The sequence below is a fragment of the Temnothorax nylanderi genome, unplaced genomic scaffold (genome assembly GCF_030848795.1).
Source record: "Temnothorax nylanderi isolate EJ_2023f unplaced genomic scaffold, tnyl_v1.0 TNYL_tig0235_pilon, whole genome shotgun sequence".
Lineage (NCBI taxonomy): Eukaryota > Metazoa > Arthropoda > Insecta > Hymenoptera > Formicidae > Temnothorax > Temnothorax nylanderi.
In genome coordinates, this window is record NW_027249297.1 from 165,395 (window position 1) to 188,694 (window position 23,300).

The 23,300-nt window shown below is 39.7% G+C and overlaps 1 protein-coding gene across 1 annotated transcript in view; it reads right to left on the bottom strand.

Annotated features, from left to right (window-relative positions):
* LOC139779615 (uncharacterized) overlaps positions 1–23,300 on the bottom strand; it is a 68,021-nt gene that overhangs the window by 24,215 nt on the left and 20,506 nt on the right. The gene's annotated exons all lie outside the window — the stretch shown is intronic.

Here is a 23,300-nt window from a genome sequence, read left to right on the forward strand (position 1 = left end):
ATAAATAGTAATTAATTGATTAATGTTTTCGTAAAAATTATGGATGAAGAGTTCTAATAATTATTCTTAACTCTTGGGAATAAAAATAAAAGTAAAAGAATCCAACGAGATTTTGGTTCAAAATTTTCTAAGTTTTCATGGAATAAACTCTGGACAGAAAACTTATCAAAAATTACCAAAACTATTCAAAATTCCCAAACTCTAAAGAAAATCTCAATTTTCAAAATATAATCGTCCATCGAGTGATCTTATACTTTTGCATATCGTGTTTCATTACTTTAAAGTACAAAAAAAAGAGAATTCTTTTTTTAAAATTGATTTAATATCTCGAAACTCTGTGGGAGAAAGGAATCGGAAACTTTAAGCGTTTTTTTTTTTTCAAATTTGGGGAGGTAGATAGTAGAGTAACCTTCAGATAGCACAGAAATATTTTACTATCTATCAGAAGATTCTGTAGAATATTTCTACAGAACAATTGAAGGGGTGAACCTCGCTTTTGCATTAATTATCATAAACATATTGATATAAACTTATATGTAAACATCGTAATAGTGAGAAGTATTTAGGAACGGATATATATTGAAACCATATATCGCATAAGGGTCTCTTATACGAAATAAAGTAATATCTCGAAAAAAAAATTTATTTTTCACGAATAATTCGGAAACTACAAAAGATAGAAGGGTGGACCATAGGACGAAAATTGTAGAGCTCGTCGAGATCTGAGGAAGATCCCCAAGTCTTGTTTCGATATCTCGAAAAAAAGAATTTTAGTTTTTCGCGAATATCTCAGAAACTATATATAAAGGCCATTACACGTAACAATGTTTTAGTCGTAATCGTGAGGCCGTAAGAAAATAGACCAATCACACTCGATTATTCTTCAAGCGCGAGGAGAACAGTCGACCGTGATTGGTCTATTTTCTTACGGCCTTACGATTACGACCAAAACATTGTTACGTGCAATGGCCTTAAGACACCGCCACATGATTGTTAAAGCAAAGTTACTCATAGGAGTGAACCCTCTATAACATATGTCAAGGTCAAGGTCATCCGAGCTGTGTTTTTCTAAAGATGTGAGTTTTTTTAAAGAATTACCCGACTTTTCTACAAAAAGGCGTTTCACAAAAAGATTAGACATTTTATAAGAAGTTCAAATTTACAAATATTCTGGAATATATACAGAGTGTCCTAAAACTCTCGCAAGCGGCGCGCAATCTAGAGTATGCTAATTCGACAACTTCAAATAGCTCTCGTTTAAAAATTATTATTATTTGAACGGAGTTTTGGTAAACGATAAGTTGATTTGATATCGAGAATTTCCCTGTATACTTCGTATGCGAGAGTTTTGGGACACCCTGAGTGAACGAATAATAAACAGTGAATGTGAAAAGTAAAGCGTACAATAGAGCACATATTAGGAATAAGAATAAATATTAAATATTAGGAATCGGAATTAGAAATAATAAATTAAACGTAACGCACAATGGAGAAAAATAAAATATAAGATGTAAATATAGGAATACTACATTTACACGTCCTAATATTTAATATTTATTACAGGAATATTCCTACATGTATCTCCTAATATTTAATATTTATTCTTATTCCTAATATGTGTGCTGTATTGTGCGCAGGGCCTAAAAACGTGTAGGTATTATATAGACTCGCTCACAAGTCTCGTGATACATTAAGTTTTAGGTAATTTTTCGTTATTTATTTACTCCGTTTATTTTTAGAGGGATGCACTACATAAAAAAAGAAACAATAAAAATAATCAATGTAACACATTTCGTTGAAACTGTAATTCAGTCCTAGATCTTTAAATAATACAGCAGAATTTCGATTATCCCAGCACTGTTTTAACCAATTGTTTATTTATCCGAAGCGCATGATTTGCTAAAGAGAAACGAATTACATTCTATGCCCATTTAGTCACGCAACATTGTGACTCGCATGATGATAGATGATATATTAATACGACAAAAGTGTTGACATATTATTTCAGCGAACAATTTATTATTTCTCAGCTACCCGACTCGTCAGATCTCGCCGCTAATTTCCTTTTTCGCTATACCATCCAAAGTATGTACTAAAAATGTCTTTTGAGATACAAGAAAGAGATACGGCCAACAATAAAAGGAAATAAAGAGCTATAACGATTTCAGGCAGTTCAACCGCTGTGAAAAATTAGTATCGGTCTTAATAGCACAATAATTTCGTATAAGTTGTCGTTTAAAGAGAATAAAATCAAATACCGTCATTGGTAAATCGTACCATCGTTCTCTCTGACAAGTTCACAATTAATATTTATTATAGTTCTCACATGATATTTAATATCTCGATCACCGTATACGAAAATGCACATCACAGCCGACCTTCACAGAAACACTACACTGCGGTTACTGATGCACTCTTGAATTCTTCCTCACATCCGTCATTCTCTTTTATCCTACTGTCTCTACACTGTCAGCTTTTTCTACCTGGCACCAATACAAGACGAGCTTCTTGAAAAATGCCTAAAGAAAAACTGACCAGTGGTAGGAAACGAATAGGTGGCTAGTCGCATTCTTTTTCCAAACCTACGTGAGAACATCGTGCGAAAGGGTCAAATCTGCAATTCTTCGTCGAAGAACGACCATTAAACCTTTACTTATAACGAATTCGATTAGACGCACTTGCGTCAGTGCACATTAAAGCCATCGTGCACAAATCGACGTAAAGATGTGTGATGTTTATAATATAAATACAAACGAGTTAAAGTACGAAATCCCTTAATATACTTTATTGTACTATTTGGAAAAATATATATTTTGTCATTCGAGATATTTGCATTTTACTTTACATTTATTGTCAGATTAGATAAGTGTTGACAGTGCGTCCAACCGAAACTTCGGTAGTCTTTTGGACGCTGAATACGATCGATCGTTTGCCAAATTTCTCTATTTGGACGTATTCAGCGTCCAAAAGAAACCGAAAACAACACGTTTCGTTCTTGTGCTCGAAAAAAGTGATTTCTTGTTGAAAGTGTCATAGGCCTATATTTCTTGGTTATTAAGCATTACATTGGCCTATGGCCTTAGCGTATTATACTTGGAAAGGTGCTGCATTTAGGTAAGACCAACGAAATTGAAAAACAAATTAAAACATTCAGGTGGACCACCCTTGTAAGAAGCTCGAAAAACAAAAACGCGTTAATCGACATTGATCGATACGCATTAATATCATGATTGACACGCGAAAATACGACTGTTGGTCCGAACTTGAGTGGTTCAATCGTCTCTCCACGTTGCGGCGCGTGAAAAGTACGCGCGTCGGAGTCGAGGTCTGCTGCGGAATCGACGGTCAACGTCGCGCCACGTGCTAAACCGGAAGTATCGAATGAAGTGAAGAGGAAAGCGTGCCGAAAAGTCGGCTTAGCCGCGTGAAACTTAACTCGGCGCTAAATGCTTAAATAAACTTCGAGGTACGTTTTTATCCCGTCGGGAAAGAGGGATGGGACGGGGGAAAGGAAGCGAGTGGCAGACGCGCGGCACACAGGCAAGGTATGTTTACACGGGGGCATTATGGCGGATAATGTTTGTTATAGGCGTCTATGCCGCGCGCAGCCGCGAGAGGCGAGACTATCCGACGTTAAAAGGCCAGCTTGGCCGATCCGCTTACGGCGGATGAGGCTTAAATTGAGTGAGAGATAGTGAACTCCCGTGTGCAACGAGTAGGACGCGCGAATGGCGCGCGTGCGGCTCCTACCGTCCTACCCCGATGCGGCCTGTTGTCGCACACCCGTGCGCGCTGTGCGCATCGTGTACTCGTTCGTAATCTAAGCGACAGCCCCGCGATAATTCCGCGGATACTCGCGTTACGCTAAACAAGAGAGTGTTGCGACGTACGATAAGGAAACCTCGTTCGGAGTCGTACCCCCCGGCATGGCATGGCATTTCTGCCGCGTATAGGTATACATCTCCCCGGGGTGGTGCGAGCGAAAATAATTTGCAACTTCGTGCCCGTTGTCTCAATCTTCTACGAGTTGTAGATAGGGCTACCTGGACGATCGATTGACCGGAGATATAAAAAGAAACAAGTTAATGAGTATCAAGTGTTTTATTATAAAAATTGCCAAAACAAAAAGTTATGTTCATTATATAACATAAATCCTTTTAAAGCAAAAAACATATTTAAATATTTAATAGAAAACAAATAAAATATATTTTATTTAATGTCGCAGCAACTGAAACAATTAGACAAAAAATCATAGATAAATTATTTAAATACTCTAATGTATAATATCCATTATTCATTGATATTATCCAATTGCATACATGATGGAAATTAAAACAAAATTATATAGTTTATTTTATTTTTAGTAGGGGATACCGGGGCCTAACCGTCGCCGGGGTTGAACCGTCAAATCAAATATCTCGGAACCTGTATATTGTGCGAACTCGCTATTAACATTGTAAACGCTGCTTATGGTACCCATGTGACCAACGGAGTTTCGGCAGGTTACCTGCCGTGTTATGATTTTTACGAGGGCAAACGTGTTTTCGGAAGGTGAAAGTTACATTTTCTGCGCGTGGAAATTTTGTAATATCTGCAATAATATTTGCTCTCCAAATCTCGAGGTACGTGATTATAAAGAGTAATGCATGCTGAACACGAATCCAGTGTAGTTTTTTCATTATCGTTGATGTCTAATATTTCGTGGGCGATCAAACCTGAAACTTGTGTTTGGGGTTAATCCGTCAGTAAGCAGTCCGGGTGCATTTCCAAGGCATTTCCGGGCATTTCCAAGGTCACTGCATATGGAATATGAATGAGAAGGAAATTACAACCGTTCAGACACCGAATAGAGTCATCGGACGTCGAGGAGTGAAACAAGTCGGGCGAGTGACTTCTGCGGAAAGAGGAACCCTTGTAACTATTTTTTAATAACGTTTTGCATAAAAATTTTAAATAAATTTTTATATTTTTCTCTTAAAAAACAATTATTAAGATGTATCCTATCATTTTTCAGGATTAGATGTACGTATATGTATTGAAAATGCAGTGTGACGGTTAAACCCCGGCATTTTTTAGATTTCAATTTTTCTACCGTTGTCGTTTTTGCTCTATACCGGTTAAACAAAGCGACGTAGATAAAAATTTCCTATATAAATTTTGTAGCTAAAGGTTCACTCTTTACAGTGGTATACCACATTTAACTAAAATTATTTATTTTCTTGTTAAAAATCGGCACCGAAAAAAAACTGACGGTTAGGCCCCGGTCTCCCCTACTCATAGCTTACTATTTTTCACACATATTCAAACTTATACTTACAACTTGATAAGGTCACAAAGCATGTCAAAAATCAGAAATAAACACTGAGAAAAATCTCTCGGAAAAAGTTAACACAATATTGTAGACCTTATTTTGTCAGATAAGTAACTTTAAATTGTAATGTAATAGAAAATATGAAATACACCGATTAACTACAATTTTGTAGCAAATTTATTTTGTAACATGCAAACACAAAAACTGTGATTCTGTGAAACAAACGCGCGAATTAATATTATAATATTTTACAGTCTTAAGCAGTTTGTCGATTGATTTCAGACAATCTGAGAATAATTTTTTAGAACAATTTTTTAGACTCATTTACTACAATTTATCCCTGTCCCTATTTGTACTATTATTTGTAGAAGAGATCTTCACAATTGTACTATCTGATGCTACACTTTTTTCTGAGTGAACTTTTCACTTTTTAAACTTTTCATTCACTCAGAGAATTGTCCAAATTCATTTTTATTCTTTTATTAAAAATTAGGTAAGATGTTTTACATTTCACGCAACCCAGAGAAGTGACAACTAGTTGTAAATCGGGGTGAGAGATATAGTTAATGCTGCTGTTTCGATTTATTATAGCGCGGTTTTAGTAGATAAGTACTAGCAAAATTTAAGTGCATGCGATTGTAAGCGAAACCATTTAAGTCAGTTAAAGGAACGATAATTATTTGCAGAGCAATGCTTAAAACGTTAATGCACTCGACTGTATATTATTTTTATCGGTTACCAAAAGCTTGCGTCACCAAAATCAAAATCACTTCTATTTGCGAGTACAATGAATTACTCGACTTGCGTTGACTTTTTATTTAATCTCATGAATACTACATGCCATTTAGATCCAGTATCCGTTTCTTAACATCCTGTATGCGTAGAATAATTTATTCTACGTTATTCTTCGTTAATCCTAGGTCGTGTCTGGAGCGGAGTTATAGTAAGCATCAGTAGTTTCTAATGCTAAAGTGTTGCAGCAGGCAATAAAATCGCCATGAAGGAGATCTAAAGAATCGCGGTTCGATTTCCGTTCTAAAATATGTAAACGTATGCGCGAATTCTGTCTTGCACGCGGTGCTTATCGCGCGATTACGCAAGTCCCCGATCGCTCTCGTGACAATCTACACACGCAATTGGCCGCGCATATCTAAATATATCAGTAAATAAACATTAACCTGATCACACACATACACATACACATACCGCAAAGTGAATTTCATGAATCTTTGTTTACAGATTATTATGAGGATCATTATGTGACCTTTTATTGTCCTAATAATTAAAATCCCAAGAACCGTAAGGTGCGCGTCTCGTAATAATTTTTACGATCATTCTTATGTTTACCTACCATGTCTAATGAAAAGGACAGATAATGCTGTCAAAATCCGTTCTACCTTCGTCCATTCTTCTCTTTGAATATGGTTAAAGATCGTGGAAAATCCTCAAGTCTTCAAAACCCAACATAACGGTACCCTGAGGGACCGCACAATTTCCAGCTGGGAAAAAGCTGGGCTGTCTGTAGTCATTCTTTTTAGAAATTTTTACGAAAAAGAAGAAGTAGGTCACCAGGAAATATTTCAGTCAACATTATTAGGAAGCAACAAATGAAAGCAACATATCATTCATTAAGATACTTCGCAGCGATATTTTTACGACGAAATAAATATTTTTTTCCAGCAAAAGGTCACTGCATTCGGTATGCTTAAATTTTCATGCTTTCTCATTTGTGCGACGTCATCCTTTGGAATGAGGTTTCGATCGCGCGCGTAGCTCGAAATCGATAGCTTCCGTGTACACGATCTTATGATTGGACGGCACGATCGATATTCGATTTCGCTGGTTTATCGGTGTTACTTCCGCGAAAATCGCGCCGGCGACGTTAAACACCTCAAAGCTCGCGAAAGCCGATTAGCGTCGTCGCCGTCGGGACGATTTCGGTGAAACGCGAATACTACCGGAAAAACTTTGACATACCCCCTCTACGAAAGGAGGGGTAGAAGTACGAGCCACGATTGTCCGAGCGATTAAACGACATCGAGGACGCGATTTCGCATTCTTTAAAAGCGCTTCGAGTCGTTACGCTCGTTTATGGGTTAATCCTTTCGCTGCAAAGGACGATCGTGGTACTCTAATATGTCGCCACAGCCGGTGTTTCCAAAATAATCCTCTCACGTTAATTGGATTGAAAAGAGCTGACGGCTGTGATTTCAGCAACCTTCCTCAAGGTAGATGTAACATTAATCTCTGACGGCTCGCAACTCTTTTTTTTATTTCAACGCAGCGGCCGTTGACGAATGTTAAATCACTTCTACTTTTCGAGCAAAAATTAACTACTCGTTAGCGTGTATTAGCGAGAAGAAGATTAGACATCATTTCTAGTATAAATTCTGGAAAGTCTATATATATTCTAGAATTAATTCACATTTATACAGTAGCTATTTAATTATTTTATATAAACATTAGACAATATGATATATTTTTTAAATCAAATTGATGATTAAAAAAATCTTGATATGACAATGTCACATTAATACCGAGAAGAAGCCTATGTGATAATTAATGAAACCCTTCATAATCCTCAGGCTTCTAAATTGTAAGTGACTGTACCGGAATTCTTTTAATTGATTCTGTACGTTCTCTGCAAATTTGAACTTTACAATTAATTACACAATAAGAAAATATGCCTCTGAAATAGTGTTCCAAGTTTGATTACCCCAGTCTAATAAGTGTAAATGCACGCTATTTGTGCGCACGTGTGTACATTTTGACTCTTCTAAACGCATCGAAAGTTAATCAATTCTCGGATTATAACAAGCTTGCACCTAGGGGAGAGAGAGGGGGGCAGAGAGGGGGACCGCGTGTGACTCGGCGAGCAGTCTCCGTTTCATACACGAGTAGCCGTCGCGGTCGCCATTGCGTGGCACGAGCGTGACTCGTTACCGAGCTGGAAGGGGCCCCGATAAATTGAGAGGAAAGAAAAGTTAACAAAGAAACTTCCTACGGGCGACAACCGGTTCGAGGGAAGTCAAGACGGAACGGGCAGCAAAAACGACCGCGGAAAATCGCACGGACTTCGATTTGCACACCGTAAGTCGCCATTATTAGCGTCCTCGCTTCCGCTGCTGCCCTCGGGTTTGTGGAATATCTCTCGGCGCAACCTTATGCGTGATATAATCTAACCATCCAATCTCAACATTATAGTAAATATATATGTGCAAATATATAATACATTGCACAAAGAAAAAAAGATTGGATAGGTAGAAAAAGTAAAACAACACATTATACATACATTATATTCTCTGACGAATCTGAGATTGATTTATCTCTTTTAAAGCTATAGAATACCTAGAAATTTAGTATTCCACCTAATATATTTCTAATAATGACCCAATAATACCAATAACACATGACGAAATATGATTCACAGAGCGAATTTTGAAGAGAAGCGCGATACAATAACAAGGAACAATTCAAGAAAAGCGGAGCAACGTAAGAACCTTGATGATGACCACTTTTAACGGAGTAGAAATAGACGAGATATTAAAACCACTGAATTGTAGCACTCATGAGGGGAAGAAAAAATAAAGAGAGAAAAAGGACGGATATTGCGAGAGAGAAAGAGAGAGCGAGGAGAAATGAGGAGGGCTCGTGCATCAATGAGAGGAAGAAGGGCCGCGCGCGGCTAAAAAAATCCATATAAAAGTGAAAAGAGGAAAACCGGATGGGGTGACTCGCACGAAGGGGGAGAGACGACGGAAAAGGGAAGGGGAGGAAAGACAAGAGGAAGAAGAACGGCGGCGAGGGAGAAAGAGAGGAGCGCTCGTTGCGAGTTTGCGCGTTTTATTCCTCCTCCCGCCGTGTTCAAGCTCCGCCCTGATGTTTTCCCTCCTCCGGGGCTTTCCTATCCGCCCTTCGATTTCTCCTGTACCGCCGGGATCGTACTTTGTCGGCATCTCGACTTGCAATCCTGCCCGTCTAAACAACAGACACAGCGGAACTCGCGCACTGTGTATATTGAGAGAAAATAGAAAATTACACGGGTGTATTATAATACATTGTCTTGACTTATCGCGCGCTAAGTTTTACGCAGTTTAAACCATGTGACGAAAGATCTTCACATTCTTAACTATTTACATCGCAAATAATAAATTGATAAACCTTCCAGTGCTAAGAAATATGTCGATGACACTAACCGGCGAAAATCGTTTTTCAAGTCATTGATTCAAATTAAAATTATATTGTCGTTTCTTACAATTAGTTAACTACATCACTGCCAAGATAAACGCTTTCAGTTTACTACTGTATTTCTGCAGTGGATCGATAAAAATGCCAAGAGTTTGATTAGATATTAACATGCAATTTCAAGCTAACGGATCTTTGGCACGAATGCAAAATTATTAGTATGGAAATTACTCATGAAATATTTTATTGGAATTCTAATAATTTACTGAAAATATCGACAATTAATTAGTGAGTATAAATTAATCTTACTCAGTAATGTTTTATAGAATCCAATATGCATATATTAACACATTCACCGCCGAGCGTATTTTACGCGATTTTTCATTCACGCCAATCGAATTATTTAATATTAAAAAGAACAATGAAGCATTTAATTTGTAGTAGTAAATTTATGGTATTGAATCGCATAAAAATATAATACGTGGCATATTTATTTAACGGTCATCGATGACCGATAAGGCGTAAATGGAATGCTTGATGAATTTATTAATATTCATGCGAACATTTTTAATTTATGAGATTTAGCCTTAGATGGACTAAAATGACAATTATTGGTGATTTGTCAAACTTAGAAATTTCAATTAATCGAGATGTAAACGTAATATCAAGATTAACAACCGGAAAAATAATTGCGATATGTCAACTAGGAAATTAAAAAATTTAACAACGTATCTTTTTGCGACTCGTTCCACAATCATTCTCGCATTATTTATCCCATCGGCTTCATTACTTTCACTCGAATTCCAATGGCATATTTGCTCAACCGGTTTACGGGCGCACACCACATTTTTTCGTCATCCACCTCTGCGTCGCACACTTCAATTCCAAATTCCGGAGATATCGGTCGAACTACTTCGCGAGTTAGGTATTCGCGAACGGGAATTCCTCGCTGATGTTTGCATCGTGGGGTACAACGGAGGCAACAACATCTCGTTCCCCCGATGGAATGCGTTTTACGTCGCTACGCGAGTTATATATCTTCCGACAGCATCCGCATTAGCTACAAGTAGCACGACATCGCTCGTCGCATAACTTCGTACCTTCGTGCAAACACGTAAATGCGCAAGAGGTCGTGCGCGGTTATTTATCGAAATTACCCGCGATAGCTCGCCCACCGCCATCGAATGGACATCGTCGCGTCGCGTCGGCGGGCGACGATTTCACGGGAATACAATCGCAAATGGGAATACGGGGTGAATCATATCATAACGCTGGCATTTTTATACCGTGTACTCGGCTGACCATGGATCTACTAGACATTCCGATGTAATTCACGATTCGCGTGAGTGCTCGTTAAATTCTAACGCCGCGGATACGCGCGCGATGCGTTCCCTCTTCATTCCTCGTGTTAAAATCCTCGAGCCGCCTTCGCGTCTTCGCGAACGCGTCGTTTTACGGCCATCTGCCGACACGTTTTTCGCCGTTCGCGACGTTTCCAACGACGTTCTCGCGATCCGCTCGATCGATCGACGATCGAGCAGCGCGGATCGAAGGAGAAAACGTCGATAGACATTTCGAACAGTGTTTTCTCAGCTGGCCGGTATAAAAAAACGCGCGAGTCTCACGGTCGCCTTTGTCGTATCTCCTCGGTTCCTCGGTTCGCGCAGAACCATCGGATTCGTCCTAAGAGCGATCCTCTTTTCTTCTTTTTTTCTCTCTCTTTTTTCGTTTCGCCTTTCGTTCTCTCGCACAGGATCATTCTCTTCTCATCCTCCCGCTCCCACTGTCTTCGCAGGGCCTATGGCACGGGAGCGGCGGTCGATAATAAACGATACGCGTCACACAGGCTCGCGAAATATTAAATACAGTCGCGCATTTATGACGGCTCCGGTGGGAAAGAGAGGCCCGGTGAGACCTCCGATCGTTGAAGCCCTTGGGGGGGACCCAGTGGGGGGAAAAAGATCAAGAAGAACGCGAGCGGGCAGAGGAAGAAACGGCGAGCGTGCGAAGGAAGCGGGTGGTTCCCCCCTCCCCCCCCCCCCGGTCGACGAATTTATAGAGGAGAAATTAGGAGGTTTATAGAAGCTGTGCGCGGTAGCTAACCGTAGATCATCATTAGAGGGCCCAACTGGGCTGCTATGTGCGGATACATATGTGCCGCGGGCCCGGCCACATATTTACCTGGCCACGGCGACCGACAGGTATGCCGATGCGATGCGGCGAGAAGAGCACACGCGTGTTAGAGGCGCGGCCCTCTTCGTGCGTGTGCCTCATATGCGTTCGAGACTTCCACGGGCGCGAGAATATTTTTCTCCGGCGCGTTTACGTCGTCGTTGCCGCCTGGATAAACCCGCGAAGGAAGATTCCGATAAATTAACCAGTATCGAAAAATTGCCGGCCCAATTAGATTTGAAGAAAAATATAATATAAATATTATTCTTCAAATGTGAGAATATCCCTCGAAGTGAACTTTCGAGATAAATTATAGATAAATAGGATATTTTCGGGGACTCTTGTTTACGTCGACGACTAGAAGTCGACGTCAAAGTTCGACAAATAAATGTGATGATATATTTGCATACATATTAGGGTATTAAAAAAAGAATTACAAGCTTTGGCGATAGACAATATTTATCAAAATAATGAAAAAAACCTCTAATAGATAAGCAAAGATCCAAAAATAAATATGTGCTCTTATAGAAGATGTCTCTATATGCAATGTGCTATCTCGTCTGAACTAGAACTAAACCAATATTTCCATTCTGGATAAAATGGAGGCCTTTTTATTAAAAATGTTAGTTTTTCCTCAAAATGTTGTTAGTATTTTAAAAGAAAAAAGTATTAAACGTATAATGTTTATTTTAGTTCAGACGATATAGCCACACTTCTCTTAGTTCTCTTGAATAAACACTGAACAGCTAGAATTATTTTCATATGCGTTTTTCTTTGTGAGGTCCTAGTGACCAGGATATAACATAAAAAAGAAAAGCATTTTTGTTACTTAGAAAATAAAAATATATTCTTAAAATAAGGCTAAAAAAACATGCGAAGTTTATTAGCTTTTTTCGTTTCCCTGTACAGAAAATTCCTGAAAGATACCTTTTTGAGACTTTTCAAACCAGAATACCCTCTTAAGTTTTAGTAAAAGTTGTTTCTTTTTCAAAGCTCTATTCAAATATCCCATTCGACCCATATTTCTATTTAAAATTTCAAAACTGATCATAGTTACACCTACTTCCGATTTGTCACGAAAAACAGAACCGTCATCAATGATTACTTTGGGTATTTATTAGTGAAAATTTTTAGTAGTAAATTTTTTTTCTAATTTCCTGTCATGTCACATGTTTGAAAAAAAAACGGGTGCTCTGAATCACCCGGTGTGTATGCATATACCGTTCGACATTAAAGATCGAGTTCAATTTCAGAGCATGGAAAGCTACGAGAGAAGCAGCTTTACTCTACTGTTTAATTAGGGCAGAAGTGAAACTCGCATTAATTGAGAGCGAGGTAATTTTTCCCCTTTTTAAGACGCTCATTGTAAATTATACGTGCGCGATATTTATCCGCGCGATACCCAACGAGCTCGTCTTTGTGAGCGAGAACGCGAGCGCGAGCGCCTGTCGTATATTTTTCTTCGTTGCGTGCCACTGTCGTTACGGACGCGAAATAAATGCTTGTGCATGTACAAAGCACATATATGAAGGTATATAGTTATTAACGGCGTACGTTGCGCGAGCTCTCCCCGGAAAGGCGCGCGAGGAAGAGGAGAAAGCGTGAGAGGGGTAGGTGGGAGCTTTCAGTTCCGTGAATTTCGAGAAAACTTACTGCACGTGGGTGGGTGGTTGGGTGTATATAGAATGCACAAAGGCTCTGGGCACGGCAGCGAGACTGCTTTGTGAGAGCCCTAATGGACGCTAGGTAATGACGTCGACGAAAGATTGCACTCCATCGCGTATCTCCATCGCCTTAGCGCTATATCTGCACGCGGAAATTTCGCCGGAAATTTCGCTCTGTTATAATGTCGCTTAAGCACATGGCGGCTTTGCTAAAATACCGTAAAGATCATAAAATATCACGGTTGTACGATACGGGAGCACAAAGCGCCATCAATTATTATCCAATCTCACATACGAGTCGATAATAACACAACACACGACTTATCCCATGATTTATTACATTTGAGTAATTGTAAGAGGCGCGCTTTAATTTGACAAAGTCCGCAAATTATTTAATTCTGAAGTGAACATTGATTTATTAGTCAGTTGAGCCGATAAATTAAATAATTACGAGATCTAGCATTATCCCTCGCACTGGCTGCGATTAACGTTATCCGCGCGTTCATCGCGCATGAGGCCATGCTTCCTCGCGCGTGAAAAACGTCTACGAGCACTTAATCAAAATGTTGTAATTCGTGGCGTTAAAAAGTTCCGAGATCTCCCAACCCCGTACGTGCAATGTGTGAATATTCAAAGTATGACTCGCGCGTAACGGTGCGAGGCTAACAATTGACAATAAAGGGCAATCGGTAGGTCTTTCACGGAATAGCGGTATATTTTTACAGCCACGTAACGTACCCTTGTCTGGTCGGGAGAGAAGAATCCCGCGCCGGAAAGAAGTGAAAGGACGACGCGCACGCGGGAACCCACGGATCCCCGGCCATTAGACGCGGCCCGGCACCATTACGAAAAGATCGGAACATAACGAATTATCGGTGCCCGTCCGTGCGTCATCGTCGCCATTATAATTCTTCCCAGGCTTCCAATTAACCTCTTCGATGCCTTTCATCAAATGGCCAGCCATTGATGTATTCCGTTATCACTCGCTATTACGGAATGCATCTGTACGCGCGCGCGGACTTACTTGATCGTAACTCTCGACGATCCGGAAACGGGCAACTTTGAAATACAACTTGTTTGACAGCTCTCATTAGTTGTTGATAAAACATGCGAGATTGTTTGTTGTGCGAGAAACGGCAGGAGTATTGTAGTCATGTTAGCGGTCGCGAGCTCTCGAGGACTCGAGAAACACTTCGGGCTAATGGCGGCACCACGCCCACAAACCCTAAATATTTGGCTCCGTCACAATCTGCATGCTTACAATAAGTTCTAAAAAATATGGAAATTTAGTATGAGACATATCGATGTCGTCCATAATATTAAAAAAACGTATATTATGCATATTTCTTCAATCTTCAAAATTAAACATAAGTATATATATAAACTGGGTAGCCAAAAATAAATATTTTAATGTGATCGCCAAATGTTGTTAACAGCTACATCCGCGCTTCCACCTAATTTTCTCAAGAGTATTTCAAGTGCTCGACAACAATATACGGTCCACCGGATGATATATGAAGCGGCGGTTAGCGGCGGCCAGCAGTTTGGCCAAGCGACGGAAAAGCGGCATCACGTCTGTCGTGCTTCCGCAAAGCGCCAAAGCGCAGAGGTGCCTCTACCTGGGCTCGGAGGGGTACGGCGTGGTCCATGGTCGCGGCCGGTTCGCCGCAGAAACTGCTAAATCTCCCGTAGTGGTGGTAAACACCATCAGTGTAAGCCGCAAATCCTCGGCTTAACCCGAGCCTATGAATTGGTTAAAGGTCGCGTTAACTGGGCTCTCCCCGTGTCACCGGTGGGAAGAAGCGCCGCGGCTCTTTCTCCCTTAGGCATTACATACCTTCGTCCCTTCATAACGATCTCTCGTCCTTCGTTTCTTTCGGATTCTCTCCCCTGGCGCTTTCTCAGAGAGAGAGAGAGAAAAGCCTAATTGGCGAAACCGAAAGATTTCCCGAGATCTCGCCCGGATTATCATCGATAGCTATGTATCTATATATAGACATACCTATTTGCTTCCGAATGCAGGGCTAAAAATATTGTTCGATCGAAAGGCGCACCTCTCTCGGTAAGGGTTAAAGGACCCGTTGACGATTCTTTAAGTATCGGGAGTCGGTGAATAGCGCGCGGTGACCGCTTTGATCGCCCAGGTATACCGCGCGCCCACATTTCTATGTAAAACTCGTTACCAAACTCCCGGCTTCGACCGGATGCTGCGCTCGAATAACGAGCCTCCGACTCGGTCAGAGACGCAAGTAGTAATCTCATTATTTGTCGAACGTGTGTGTCGCTACAGGATGAATAAAATGTTTCCTATGTAGCCGTTTTCCGCATGTTTCTCCAACCACTCACTTCGTATTATATCCATTCACTCATTCAATCGGTATTGAAAATTGATTTATTGAAGAAAATTATTTTGGAGCAAAAATGCCATTTCTCTATTATAATCTACTTGGAAAATAACATTTCTGTTATGTTACTGTCTTCTTTTATTGTCAGATCTGCATTAGAAATACGCGAACGCGTTTCCTGAAATTCCTCCGCGAAAATGCCAATGTCAATTTGTGTAATCGCCTCGAGGACTATTCGAAACAATAAGGTGATGTTTCATGTGTAACAAGATTTTCCGTATTGATAGCTGGTTTCTTGTGAAGGGATCGATTGGCACTCGCGAAGTGTCGGACACGTGCTTCGCCGGGAGCTAAAACTGAGATTACGTACCGATTAGCGGGCTTCCGTTTAATCCTACCGCAGTGTAAGGTCATATGATTTCGAGAACAAAAATCGGCTCTTAAAAGAATCCCTCGATCCACAATTGTCATCCATTGACGCGTGCGTGATAGAATGTCATTACCGATCTCCATGCTTGGCGTATTTTCATGACCAATGAATTGAATTGTCACATAAATATTTGCACGTATACGAAAGTTTTGTTTCGGGGCTTTCGCGAACATATACACTACCGTTCAAAAGTTTGAAAGTACTACCTTCTTAAGAAGAACAACAGTGATGCCAATAGAATTCTTCAAATGAAATTTTTCCTTGATTAGGAACAAATAATACTGTGTTCAATAGTTAAAATACAAGGTAAAGTTTCTCATATTAATAACATTTTTCTTCATAAGGCATCACTGTTGTTTTTCTTAAGAAGATAGTGCTTCCAAACGGTTGTGTATATTTCCGTATATATGAATATAACAGATAAAAAGGATCCAGAAAACTCCCAAGAAAACTTGTAACTTATAAAGTAAGTCGGGAAAAGATCCCACTTTGTTAATATTTCGTTCATTATCCGATAGATAATAATGCTTTCTAGTCGTTAATAAAGTTACTAGTTAGACAAAGTACTGCAGTTATCCGCCATTTTAACTCCACCACACAACAAACAAACGTGTACATAAGGTTCCATAGAATCAGGTAAGAAAATTGCACTTAAGGTGTAGATAAGTCACACTGTGTGTGTGTGTGTGTGTGTGTGTGTGTGTGTGTGTGTGTGTGTGTGTGTGTGTGTGTGCGCGCGCGTGTGCGCGCGTGTGTGTGTGTGTGCGCGCGCGCGCGTGTGTGTGAAGAGTCAGAAGTGGCATCTTCTCCTCTCGTCATTGGTGTAAGATGTCACTTCGAGAAAAACACCATTAGCGTGACAAACTATTTTATTTACACGAATACTGACGTGCAATTTTTGTATTACAGTTCATTTATTGAGTATTGCATGTTCCTCAGTACTTGCATCGTCTCCCAGGTATAGGGGCAAGATGTCAGTTTTGCATGGATAAACATAATCAAATTACAACATTTTTACGATAGCTTAGTTATTTTCAGCACTGTTATGTGAAAGCTTAAATATCATCTTGCAAAAATTCTGAAGCGTTGTGACTATAATATTGGTTTGTTCATGTTTCTATAATATTTCTTACTGCTATGACATCTTCCCGCGACTTATCTCATATGTAAACTTGAAAAGATTTTATCTCTTACGCATTTTCACATCAGAAAAAGATGTCGTTATATTACGGTATTCGAGAAGTTAGTAGATTCTGAAATAGAACATTATATATTAAATTTCCAACGATTATATGTATAAATTTAAAAAAGTCTACCTATTGTCTATATTGTAGGATAATTGCGTTGGAAAGGCCTCAACGTTACATTGCAGAAAAATCTTCAGTCTCACGGCAACATCCGTGTTTATAGAAGAGACAAAAAGAAAACTGAACGAAAAGGTGGAAAAGGAGGTAGGCGAAGAAAACGACGTTTCTTCTGGGACCGTCGACAGCACAGTGCATGCTCGGGAACCGATTTTGCCGAGTTTCCGCCGTCAGGAACGCTGTTCGCACGCATACAAGCACGCGGGACGCACGTCCAGAGAATGGGAGTACGGGACGCGATCGCGTTCTCAAACGCTGCGAGGACCTGACAATAGGCGGCTTCGATATCCGTATTCGGGAGTCGCGCACAATGCGGCGTGCTGACGTGTTTATATAGCTGCGCGCGGAGGGCGACGAAACGGGACGGGTACAGCGTGTAATTTAGTTATAGATCAGTTTGTTACAATTTGGCGTTTCGTTTGTGTCGGCCCTGTAAACGCTGTTTACCCAGGCTCCTGATGATCGACGAGTATAAACGCGGTCTGTTTAGAGACTGACGCAAACGGGCCCCGTCACGGCCTGGTCTCCCCCCCCCCCCTTCGTCCTCTTTTTCTTCTATTCTATATTATACCACGAATTTCTTCAAAGATGCACGCGTGTCGAAAAAGAAATATTCCTCCCCCGGAAAGTTCGTGCAATTTGAAATGTATAATCGGCGTTAGAATGGTTGAGACATCTCTTGTTTATAATAATGTAAAATGCTACCAATTTTTAATAAATTTTGAAGTTGAATTACGATAATATTTTCATGGCTTATATTATCATTTTGAGTATTGTTTCTTTATTTGTATATTTTTGCGGATAATCTAATATAGTAAGTTCTTATCTCTCAATTTATCCGGATAATCGACGACCATCTTATTGATGTATCATCCCATTCTTTTATATGAAAATCCGTAGAGAGATTACGAAACAGTGACTCTGAAGCATTACACTTCAGTAAAATACGAAAAACATTTAAATCTTTGAAACTTAATTGGAGCCCGCTGCCAAAGAATCATCTTTCAATAACATTCCTATTTCTTAAAAATCTTATTATTTAAAATCTTATTATTATATTAAAATTTAAGAAAATTAAATGTTAACATACCGATAGCTAGGTAATATAATCGTGTTTATTTCAAAATATATGTAAGTCCGTTTGTAATCAATTACATTGCACAAAATATTGTTAAAGTACGTTCTAGAACGTTGCAGTTTCAGAAATATTTAATTAATAATAATCTAATAATGCAAATAATAATTAATATTTGTCGACAGAGAACCCCTTTACCAGTCTCTCGTGTTAGTTTTCACACGGTTCTCAAACGGAATGATAGGATCAACACTTTCACAAACAGCTTTTCCAAAACATCCCATTGGGACATCGATGGGACATATATAATTAATATTGATTTTCTTCTATATATAGCCTTTTTCACGTTTTGACAGATATCCAATTTCCATAAAAGAATGGAATTGACGACACCACGGTTCACAGTTCAGTTTGCGAATCATCTTCAGATTATTTATTTTGCAGAAAATGTCTATTTATTATGTCCAACCTTCGGGGATTTGAAATCCCAGTACATTATGAAATGCAATATGCAGAAAAAAAAAGAAAAAGAGATCTTAGGTCTGGTGACATATTAGATGATGCATACGAACTCAATAGAAATAACAAAAATCTCAAGAGAGATACTTGGAATAATAAGAATTAGAATAATAACAGTTGGGCGATCTTTTCGTGCACTTTTTAGGACATTGAATCTACCTGTTTCAATAGTTAATATATCCAAGCTATCTATTCGGCATTCGTTATTAATTAATTTTAGCCATAGAAGAAATATTCTCACGTACAATTATTTTCTTGAAGAAACTTTTGTGTTGTAACATTCGAAATTATTATTTAGTTCCAACTGATTTTTTCACAAGCGTATTCGATACATAAAAAAAGATAATTATGCGAATAATCATTAACCATTAACCGTTTAATCTGAAAATATCCATATTACGCGATATTCGAAGAACACCTCGATTCATCTCCGCCTCTTCGGAAATCGGAAAAACGATGAAACTAGATATTTTCTCGAGGCTACTTTTCCGGCAATTTCCTATCGAGTTACGTGTTTACGCGGATCCAGAATCATCAGCAGCCGAGGAAGTGACGAGAGAACGATAAATAAAGGGGGGAAACGTCCTAAGAATCGTGGCGACACAGTGCTGACGTGAGACACCGGTCGAGACGCGACAGATATATTATTCTAGTTCGACACAATGTGTCGAGAATTCACCTGTCAGGAGAACCGATTCACACACGGAAAAAGATAGAAAAATTCAGGTATAAATCCCAAAAATAGAAAAATAACCCGACTTCAAGAAATTTACGTCTCGATGGACAGGTTCGACATTTGAATGGATCTTCATCTTTCATTACAGTCTCGCAGCGTTGGAGGCTAATACATAGGTATTAGGATTCCGTCGCCTCTATCAAAACTAAGGAAAACTATGAAAAATATTTCTTCAACAACCGCCACGATAATAGAAAGAGGTAGCGATTGCAGAGTGAGTCGTGATAACTAACGGTCGCGAGTGCATTGAGAGGGAGGATTCTCCTCCCGTATACAAAGTCCTCGGAGAAGTCTTCGGATGACGCCGGGCCGGGCGTAGGACGCGCTATAGACGTCGCGATACACGAGTCGGGCGTGTCTCGGGGCCTTTTAACCATTTGACATCGGCGACACGTAGAATACATTCTGCGGGCGTCCCTCGTAAGGCGCAGATTCCATCTCGCGCGTCAACCTGTCCGGTCTCGCCTCGTTTCTCGAAAGCTGACCGGGACGAGAGCCACGCGGACGTGCTCGAATATTCAAGGCGGGCGGACGATCCCTTTTGAACTGCTGCTCGATCCGCCGACGGGGAAATGTTCTCTCTCTCTCTCTCTCTCTCTCTCTCTCTCTCTCTCTCTCTCTCTCTCTCTCTCTCTCTCTCTCTCTCTCTCTCTCTCTCTCTCTCTCTCTCTCTCTCTCTCTCTCTCTCTCTCTCTCTCTCTCTCTCTCTCTCTCTCTCTCTCTCTCTCTCTCTCTCTCTCTCTCTCTCTCTCTCTCTCTCTCTCTCTCTTTTTTTATTGTCTTCTATTCAGTCAAAATGAGAATGAAGATACAACGGCGCGCAACAGATACGTCGTATTCCTCTGAAATCGATCGCGGCCTCGAGTGCTGACTTAAGTCTTCCCACAACAGGTTGCATTTTCCCGCCTGTCATATCCGTGCAAGCACGGTATTCAATGTTTGGCACTTTTGACACTACGGTCGTCCCAATCGAAATCACAATCTACTCAGATTTCAATTTTTCCTAGCGTTTCAAGTCACAGTAGCGAAGTGTAAAATTTGAAAGGTCTAAATTCCAAACTCTCAGCTGGATACTCTAACGTTTCTCAATCAAATATATCTACCTATCCTTTGTAGATGGACTATTCTTTTATAAGATGAACAGTATAAAATCATCAAAATGTTATGTTAGAAGGAATTCGAAATGTTCAAATGTAGAAATGGCTTCTTACATTTCTAGATTAGATTCCATCTCACGCTTCTCCTGTCCAACCTGTCTCCGACATTCTCTGAAAAGGAGACCGGAGACAAGGCCGTGAACACGAACATCGTGGTTGAATCGAGAAGACGGTTTCTCCATCTGCATCCAGCAGGAGAAATGCCAGAGAGCCAATCGCGCGTTCAGAGACTTCTCTCAACTTCTTTCGTTCACAGGCGTGTTTCATCTTGTTTGTGACTACTCACAAACGTATATATTCAAACTCAAAATTCAGATATGCATTCGTAACTAAAGTGCCAATTAAAACAACGCTTTAATGATTATCTCATAAAAATAGGTATTAGTTTCATATTATTTAAGTGCATATAGCAACTAATAAAACAAACATTTTATATTACTCCTTTTGTTGCAGCCATTGTCTCGGAAAAAATTTATATCGACGAAAGTAATCTCGTGCAAAAGAGAAAAAGGAAATTATAAAAAATGTCCCACAGAAATTGTGCCATAGGAGCCACTTATTCTTTCGATGATGACAAATTGACGGCTGTGAAAAATGGAGATAGGGCAAGCCGGAGGCCTGACATATCGTCCGGCCTATTTTCACGGTCGGTGGCGCGATCCGACTATTATTACAGTACGTCATGGGGTTTATGAGGTTTTGGCAGAGTGGGAGGGGAATTTCTCCTGCGCGCAAAGATTAGCACTCCCAATAGGATTAAATCGCCCTTTTCTCTGTGACGCGTATTGCGCCACGTGTGCATCACAACGCGCGAGGAGAACAGCGAGAGTATCGACAGGAAACGACTCCTCGTTCTGCTGCCAGACTGCGGTGGAGTCTTCACGGATGTTCCCCATGACTGCGTCTCTAGAGACTTCTATTATCTCCCGGCGTAGTTAATTATCGACAAACGACTCGTTTATTAGTACGGAGATGACTAAGATCGCTCTCCGCACGAACCGCTAATAGAATCCCGAGATTTTATCTGCGAATTGGGGCGGGAGAGAGATTCCCTTGACGCGATAATAATTCTGGAAAGCTTATGCAATTCGTTTTCCACCTATTTTTCGACATCGATATTCTTTTTTTAATTGAAACTGAAGCAACACGCAATTAGACAAACGCAATAGGAAATTTTAATTATGTTATTAAAGGATATGTAACTAAATATTTTAATTACATAGCTAAGCCTTTTCTTTCGTACTCTTAAAAATTTTTAACTTTAAAAGACATTTTGTACTGGCGTTATTCTCTAGATGTCAAAACATCAACTTGCGTTATTTTCTTCAGACTATGAATACGATCGCGTAGTCCGCATTATTGTTATTATATTTGGTAGGTCGAATACGTTATATTTTATCGTCGAAACAAGTGCGCGAAGGATTAAATAGATACGCGAGAAAAAGTGCCCATACGTCCGGTTCTCACGAAGGGATCGTCGAACTGGACAATGAATCTGAGAACGTAGGATTTATAGTCCTGTAGCTAGAACGAATGAATGGAGCCCTGAATGGATGCCCACCCTCTACTACGTCACGACTTTCGCCCCTCAAAACGGCCCCGAATTAATTTATATTTCCTGCTCGGAGGTGCCGGAGAGTGCCCTTCACGATCAGGTGATTCAACTAAGTCGCGCTAAGGGATTTCGTTAAAAGGCGTTATCGAGAGATGCGGGAGAATCTAAGTCACTTATCTCGGGGATCACCCAGCGTGGATTCGCTCGTATATAGTCCTGAATTTCATTCATAGGCTATAACGTGACTCGTGACTAGCTCTAAGCGAGAGGTCCAGTTTAGAGAGATCTCCCTATCGATTTGGAAGGATGGAGATTGATGTCTCCTCGGTTGATTTGATCTACTAAAAATAAAAACAAAGAAATGTTTAAAAATTGTTTTATTCGAGACATAATTTCATCTACTAATTTTTTTATCTATTAATAATATAAATATAAGGTACATTTCTATCTTCAACATATATATTATTAGAAATGTAGATAAAAAAGAAAATATATACGCTCTAAAATTCATAAAGCGACACTAATAGCAGCTATAGCATTCGCAGAAAAAGAAATATTACAGGCGATAATTCTCAAGGAAATCATTTAAAAATATTCATCTATAATACATATATGTATATTATTCATATATATTGTATATGTTTATTTATAGGGGAGAGTTGGATATTACCGAGCCCCTAAGAATTGAAGCGTATATCTAAGCTTAGAAATGTTTCAAAAAAACAAAATGTGCAGTTTTAGATAGGTAATTTATTTGGCTATCCATATATAATAGTAATAATCTTCA